The 7,841-nt window shown below is 42.8% G+C and overlaps 1 pseudogene; it reads right to left on the reverse strand.

Moving 5' to 3' along the window:
• Nucleotides 1-2,604: 2,604 nt before the first annotated feature.
• Mrpl1-ps2 (mitochondrial ribosomal protein L1, pseudogene 2) lies at nt 2,605-3,411 on the reverse strand (annotated as a pseudogene).
• Nucleotides 3,412-7,841: the final 4,430 nt, after the last annotated feature.

Genomic DNA, 7,841 nt, shown 5'->3' on the forward strand with positions numbered 1-7,841 from the left:
GTTGCCTTTACACCTGCCCGCCAGAAGAGGACATCACATTCTTTTATAGATGACCGTGAACCAACATGTGGGTGTTGGGAATTGAACTTGGTACTTCTGGAACTGTAACCAGTGTTAAGCCATCTGAATTGCTAAGCCATATCTTGAGTTAGCCTTATCCCCACCCTGCACATATGCAGCAGATGTGCTGCTTGATCTTCATGTAGGTCCTCCAACAACTGAAGCAAAGACTTACCCTGACTCTGTTGCCTTCCAGTAAATTCTTTACCCCTAACTGGGCTGGCCTCAGTAGGAGATGATATACCTTGTCCTGCAGTGACTTGAGGTGTCAGGGTGAATTGGTACTCAGGGTAGGGTTTGGACCACACTCTTCTCAGAGATGAATGGGAGGGAGGTATGGGAGAAGGGGTCTTGTGAGGGAGGAAATGGGAGGAAAGGGGCCACTAAGATCTGGATGTGAATGAATGAATGAATGGTGAAAAAATCCTAACCTGTCTTTCCCTGTGTCTTTTCAATCTTCAATAATGTGCACTGCATGTGCCAAGGCAGAATTCTAAGAGTATATGGACATGAGTGCATGTCTGAAAACCTGTTTCTTCAATGGCTACAAATGGAAAAGACTCCTGTATGTAAGAATATCTCCACTCTTGAGCATATACCCAAAAGATGCCCCACCACACGTGCTCCACTATGTTCATAGTGGCCTTATTTGTGATGGACCGAAGCTGGAACAAAACCAGATGTCCCAAAATGGAAGAATGGATATGAAAAATGTGATTCATTTATGAGATGGAATACTACTCAGCTATTAAGAATGAGGACACAAGTTTTACAGGAAAAGGAATGGCAATAGAATATATCATCAATTTGGGTAAATCAGACCCAATCCCAAAAGTCATACATGGTATGTACTCACTATTAAGTGGATTTTCACCAAAAAAAGTACAGAATACCCAGGATACAATCCACAAAATGCAAGAAGGCTAACAAGCCAAAGGGCCCAAGTGAGGATGCCTTAGTCAAACTTGGGAGGGAGAAGAAAGCAATCCTGGGGAGCAAAGGGAGTGAGAGACCTAGGTGGGAGAGGAAACAGAGAGAAGGAAGAGGGACTATGATCAGGTATTGGGGCAGGGCAGGAGTGAAGCCCTGAGGGCCAGAAGAAAGAATGGAAATGGGTAACCTTGAGAGGTAGGAGGTGGAGAGAGATCCTCTAGAAGGTATACCTGACAGATGAATCACAGGACTCAGAGGGCCTTAATAAAATGCCCAACAGTGGGGAGAGGATCTCCTAGAATCCACCTCCAGTAGAAAGACAGGGCATAAAGTGGAGAAATGGGATTGCCATCCCACAGTCATAAGCTCTGACCCAGAATTGTCCCTTTCTGAAAGAACTGCAGGGACAAAAATAGAGAAGAGCCTGAGGGAAAGGAAGTCCAGTGAAATGGCCAACTTGGGATCCAGCTCAAGGGAGGCTCCAAGGCCTGACACTATTACTGATGCTATGGTGTGCTTACAGACAGGAGCCTATCATGACTGCCCTCTAAAAGGCCCAACAAGCAACTGAAATAGCTATATGCAGATGGACAGAAGCTGGTGAACCCTGTGGTTGAATTAGGGAAAAGCTGGAAGAAGCTGAGGAGGAGGGCAACTCCATAGGAAGACCAGCAGTCTCAACTAACCTAGACCCCCGAGACCTCTCAGACACTGAATCACCAACAATGAAGCATAGACTAGCTGATATGAGGCCCCTGACATATATACAACAGAGGGCTGTCTGGTCTGGCCTCAGTGAGAGAAGATGCACAGAACCCTCAAGAGACTCGAGGCTCCAGGGAGTGGGGAGAGAAGTGTGGTAGAGTAGGGGTGAAGGGTGGGGACATCCTCCTGGAGATGGGGAGGAGGAATGGGATGAGGAACTGTTGGAGGGCAGACCAGAAGGGGGATAAAACTGGACTGTAAAAATAAGATTAAATAATAATAATAATAATAATAATAATAATACATATAATAAATATAATATAATATAAATAATATGAAATCACTCTAATACAGAAATGATGCTTTTTACAGGTGAGTCACAATGAGGATTTGACCTGTGAGTCCTTGTTTTGGTGGAACAATAGGTGGCAGCAGAGTGGGTGAGACTGTTGCCTTCCACAGTCTCCTGAAAAGCCTTCCCCCATGTCTACCTATCTGTCTGTCTGTCTGTCTCTTTTACGTGCCATTTTGAATCCTACTTTAAAGTTCAGAGCCTCTAAGAAATTCCCCTACAGTTTTGCATAGTACAAATCAGTGCTCATGACAAACTGGAGAACCTTTTAAGAGCCCCCTGGAACTTCTATCCCAAAGGAAATATGACCTTCTTGGATCTGACATGAAGAAAAATAACCCAACGGCTAAGATGTGTGTCTTGTAGTACTTGCTACCTGCTGAACCATCACCATGCTCCTAACTTTCTGGCTTCAACTTCTCTTGCCACTAAGCCAATTTTCCTTTATAGTAACACATCAGAATTTTTTTTAGAAATTATAGAGTTTTATAGACGTCTTTGTTGTTTCTTGACACATATACACACACCGCCAATAATTTCACAATATAACACTTCTAGGCAGCTTCTGTGGTTTCAGCTTCTGAAGTTTTAGCCTCTTTGGGTAACAGTGAGTCAATCTTCAGTAGCAAACCTTCACTGGTTGAACTACGAAGGAAGGCATGGACCACAAATGGACCATGGTCTGTGCCTACAGACCTCATTTATAACAGCTTGAAGATTGGCAGCTAACTGGTTACTTGGCATATCCAATGTTGCTATTTTGGTGCTGAGGAAGTTCTGCCTTTCTTCATCTACCATAATTTCATGTGCAGTTTTAAATAATTCAAGCATTTTGGGGATGTCATAGCCAATAGAATTTCTAGTAGCCTTTGGAAATCTTTTTTCCAGTTTCTTCCTTAAAGGGTTAAGTTCACCCATTATTTCTGGAATAGCTACGTAAAAGTCCACAACAACCTCTTCATCCAAGATCTTCTTAACTAGATCTGTTCCTCCTACAAACGCAGCTCCATTTTCTTCTGCTAGTTTAATTTCTGAAGGATTCCCTGTAAACAGCTTTCTCTACTTCATAGATCCGCCGTGGGTATAATTGTTTTAAGTAAACATCCTCTTCAGGCTCACTTTCCATGTAGGTATTCGGGTTTATTTTCTCTAAATCATCGACTGGCTTTTCATCTGATGTCTTTCCATGGCACCTTTTTTAGTTTTTCTTGCAAACTTTGCTGCAGCAGCAGCAAAATATCTGTTGGCCAAGAGACTGTTTACAGAACAACGGTAAAGAGCTGTCTGGTGAGCCATCTTGCAGAGACTATGCCTTTGTGATGTATCAAGACTCTACAGAGGTACCTTTCAGCCGCCGCCATGTTGACTGTTTGGGATTGTGCTCACACATCAGAATTTTAAATCATCCTCTCTAGTTAGTCATGTAGTCCAAAGTGTAGCTTTTTAAGTCTAGAACTTTGACAGGAGATGTTTTTGAAAACAAAAACTAATTAATATATTATAGGAATTTGTTGGAAAATTAAAGACTAATGACTATTATTATACCTTAACATGAATCTAGACAACCAGACATTTTTTTAAATTAATCATGCATCAGGGATAATATTTCTTTCACCATGTTTGTTCCTTTGGCTGGTTGATTTTTTGAGATTCACATTGGAGTTTAAGTTTGCATAAAATGGTTATGCCAGCCAAGCTGGCTATGAACTAAAAGCAATCTTCCTGCCCCAGCCTCTCAAGAGATGAGATTAAAGGCATGAGCCATCACACCTTTCCCAACTCCTTCCTCACATGTGATCTTGTCTGCAGGAGAGAAATAAGCTGAGAAGGACAGAAAGAGCCCAAATCTTTGTACCTAAATGGAAGCTTCACTCAGTCATTCAAGGAGCCCTAAATGTAGCCAACATGAGAGGATGAGAATTCAGTGTTGAAGTCTAAACACAAGTTTACTTATTGGTACAGTATCAACCTGCTGAAATTTGTCATGCCAGGAGAGCATGAATTCACATGCTGCAGTCCTAGCACCTGAGAGGCTGGAGCAGGAAAACCACTCAGAACTTTCAAGCCAGTTTAGTCTACACTGAGTTCTAGGCCAGCCAGGCTAGGTAGCAGGATCTTGCCTTTAAAAAGAAAAAAGAAAAAAGGAGAAAAGTAAATAATTCTTTCTGTTTAGAAATGAGTAAATTAGTTTCACCCTTTGAAAGAAATAATCTACAAGAAATGGGTCTTTTCTTTGTGTTGTCAACTGAAGCTGTTTTGAGTGTGAGAAGGATTCCTTCAGGAGAGGTGATTTCAGGAGGAATAGCAGAGTGAGGTGTTAGGAATGGAAGTGCAAACATCTGTGGATTTCTTCTGCTCTCCTCAGCACCATCCCTCCTGACTTCACCCCTCTGTGCCTCAGGTCCTCCTGTGGTGTGCTTGTCTCCTTTGTTCACTTACTCTTTAATCTTTGGCCTTCTGGGCAGAGTCCCAGGCTCTCAGTTGTCCAGAAAGGTGGTCGGAAAGGCACATAGAATAATCTGAGACCTGAAGTCACTGAGATGACATTAAATCATCTGCTTACCCATTCCCCTGCTCCCATATCCAGTTACCCAAGATGGCGCTAGCTACAAGCTACTGTGCCTGTTTCACACAGGTCCATACAATCTATTTTCACCAGTTCACTGTCACTGTGGCCCTTAGCCATTCCAGGTTTATGTTTTACAGTTTTCAAGGGCATGGGGAATAGAGGCTTACAAAAGGCAAATGTATATTCTCTCCTTAAGCCCTCTTATAAAAGGTCACTGCCAACATATACCTTTGAAGATAATAAAGAAACCAGCAAGGGCTGCTTTCAGAAGCAGTACTGCCTTGTTCTCGAATTAAAGTATCCTGGACATCAGGTACGTACTGACAAGAGGAAGGCAGCAAAAGTCCAATGGAAATAACGGAATGAAAAGAACACAAATGAAGAAAGAAATCACAATGGAATTTTGTTTGTGAGGCAGGAAGAATGACAGGGACAGGACAGTCAATCTCAGTTAAAACATGTGGAAAATATGTGCCCTCAGCAGGCCAGTCCTGGAAAGGGAACCAGAGCCCAAGGCACTGTGAACGCTAGGGCTTATAAACAGGAAGAAGGAAGCGTCTGAGGTGGGTTGTTCCAAGTGAACACAGTGCAGATGTCCTGGCTGTTACCTTCTCTAAATGAAAATAAAGTCAGTGTCACTTGCACCAACCCTAAACCTAGGTAATGCTTGAGAAAAGAATACATTCCCCTTTTAGTGCACTGTGAGTCTGGTGGGGAGGGTGGGGAGTAAAGTTGTAAGTGAACAATTACATCATTTTAAAAATAAACCATGATGCTAGGGACATTCATAATAGGTCACAGGTCAATGTATGCTGTCTGCTTGTGACATAGGACAGTTTAAGCCAGAGAGCCAGGACATCCTTTAGTTCAATTCAGTAAAATCAAATGTAATGTGACACGTGCCCGATCAATACCCTGAGCAGTTAAATGCTTTAATTGCAAGACAATATCTCTCGTGACTACATAACACATACATGGGGGACATGAGTCATCTCAGAAAACAAAACAAAACAAAAAACAAACAAAAGACCACCACTCTTAATTTGTTATAGTATAATTCTTTCAATTATAACCAAATAGTTATAATCTCCTGCAGTTCTGACTATGTACAGGAAAAATGTTTGATTCATAGAATAACAAGAAATATAACTGTTAATCCTTATAAATAGGCTATTTATAGTTAGCCATATCCTGGTTATCTGATATGTAAGTTTTCTATTTTTAAATGTGTTTGGTTGGTTGATTTTACACTCCAGACTTTATTCCTCCCCCACCCAACCCCGTCCAACCCCCGAGGATTCCACATCCCATACATGCTCCCCGACCCACTGCACTCCCCACCCCCCATCTCCACAAGGATGTCCCCACCCCACCCACACCACCAGACCTCTAAAATTCCTGGAGCCTTCAGTCTCTTAAGGATTAGGTGCATCTGACTGAACCCAGACCCGGGGTTCGTCTGCTGTATATGTGTTGGAGGCCTCATCTCAGCTGGTGTATGCTGCCTGGATGGTGATGCAATGTCTGAGAGATCTCAGGGGTCCAGGTTAATTAAGACTGTTCGTCCTCCTACAAGGTTGCCCTCCTCCTTAGCTTCCTCCAACTTTTCCCTAATTCAACGAGAGAGGGATCAGCAGCTTCTGTTCCTTGTTTGCACATATCTGCCATCTGACTCTTTCAGCTGCTTGTTGGGTCTTTCGGAGGGCAGTCATGATAGGTCCGTTTTTGTGAGTGCTCCATAGCCTCAGTAATAGTGCGGGGCTTAGGGTCTCCCCTTGAGCTTGATCCCACTTTGGACCTGTCACTGGACCTCCTTTTCCTCAGGCTCTTCTCCATTTTTATCCCTGCAGTTTTTTCAGACAGGAAGAATTATGGGTCAGAGCTTTGGCTGTGGGATAGCAAATCCACCCCTTACTTGATGCCCAGTCTTTCCACTGGAGGTGGATTCAATAAGTTCCCTCTCCCCACGGTAGGGCCTTTCATCGGGTCCTCCCCACTTTGAGTCCTGACAGTCTTTCACTTCTCAGGTCTCTGATACATTCTGGAGGGTCTTCACAACCTCCTTCCTCCAAAGGTCACCTATTTCCATTCTTTCAGCTGGTCCTCAGGGCTTCAGTCCTTTTCCCCCCAACACAATACCAGATCATGTTCCCCTCTCCCTCCCACCCTCCCCTGTCCCTCCCTCCCTCCCTCCCTCCCTTCCTCCCTCCCTCTCTCCCCATTTTAGTTGCTTTCTTCTCCCTCCCAAGTGGAACTGATTGTCCTCACTTGGGCTATTCTGCTTGTTGACCTTTTTGAGTTCTGTGGACTCTATCTTGAGTATTCTGAACATTTTTTGACTAATATCCACTTATTAGTGAGAACATGCTGTGCATGTCCTTTTGGGTCTGATTTACCTCACTCAGGGTGACATTTTCTAGTTCCATCCATTTGCCTGCAAAACTCAGAATGTCCTCGTTCTTAATAGCTGAGTAGTATTTCCATTGTGTAAATGAACCACATTTTCTGTATCCATTCTTCTGGAGTCGGACATCTGGGTTGTTTCCAGCTTCTGGTTATCACAAGTAAGGCAGCTATGAACATAGTGGAACATGTGCCCCTGTGGCATCATGGGGCATCTTTGGCATACATTCCCAAGAGTGGTATTTCTGGGTCTTTTAGGTAGGTCTATTTCCAGTTTTCTAAGGAACCTCCAGATTGATTTCCAGAGTGGTTGTACCAGTTTGCAATCCCACCAGCAATAGAGGAGTGTTCCTTTGTCTCCACATCCTTGCCAACATGTGTTGTTACCTGAGGTTTTGATCTTAGCCATTCTGACTGGTGTGAGGTGGAATCTCAGGGTCGTTTTGATTTGCATTTCAATGATCACTAAGGATTTTGAACATTGCTTTAGGTGCTTCTCAGTCATTCGATATTCTTCTCTTATGATTTCTCAGCTTACTTCTATACCCCATTTTTTGATTGGGTTGTTTGGTTTTTTGGTGGTAAGCTTCTTGAGTTCTTTATATATTTTGGATACATAAATTTTCTTTCATGAAATTCTCATAAAACTGCAGAATCTAACAATCCACAATTACTTAATGAAATATTTGAAGACAACTGGGCTCCAGGATTCCACTTATTTTGCAATTTAGAAAGGTAGTACTTTCTAAATAAATAAATGGGAAATATCCTAAACCGGCTCTCCCTTTCTCTTTTCAGTGTTTTCTAATGTCTGCTACT

Source organism: Rattus norvegicus, chromosome 2, assembly GCF_036323735.1.
Source record: "Rattus norvegicus strain BN/NHsdMcwi chromosome 2, GRCr8, whole genome shotgun sequence".
Classification (NCBI taxonomy): Eukaryota; Metazoa; Chordata; class Mammalia; order Rodentia; family Muridae; genus Rattus; species Rattus norvegicus.